Below are 486 nucleotides of genomic sequence, written 5' to 3'. Positions count from 1 at the left end.
AATTGGTTAAGTTTTGTGCAAGCATGTTGAAACCTTGGCTATCAAATCTCAAGCTGGAAGAATAAGCATTCGTGGAAAGATCGAGTGAAACCAATCTTGATAGGAGACTAATTTCATAGGGGATTAAGCCAGAGAATGAATTAGAGGAGAGATTAAGATGAGTCAAACTCACTAACTGATAAAATAACTTCGATGAGATAGAGCCATTGAAATTGTTGTGAGCAAGGTTGAGTCGTTGGAGTCCTTGAAGGTGAAAGAGGCTGCTGTTTTCAAGAAGAGAGCCATCAAGGTTGTTGAAATTGAGGTCGAGTCGTTGGAGTCCTTGAAGGTGGAAGAGACTGCTGTTATCATGGAGAGTGCCATAAAGGCAGCTGGCACTGAGGTCGATGCCAATGACATGACCAGTCACCAAGTGGCAACTGACTCCATCCCATGAGCAGCAATCCGAGCTTTCATTCCAAGAATTTGTCCTCGGGTAATTATCAC

Source organism: Theobroma umbraticum, unplaced genomic scaffold, assembly GCF_002168275.2.
Source record: "Theobroma umbraticum cultivar Fairchild unplaced genomic scaffold, ASM216827v3 scaffold_67.0, whole genome shotgun sequence".
Taxonomy (NCBI): Eukaryota; Viridiplantae; Streptophyta; class Magnoliopsida; order Malvales; family Malvaceae; genus Theobroma; species Theobroma umbraticum.
The sequence above is the reverse complement of the archived record's forward strand: the minus strand, read 5'-3'. Positions refer to the sequence as shown.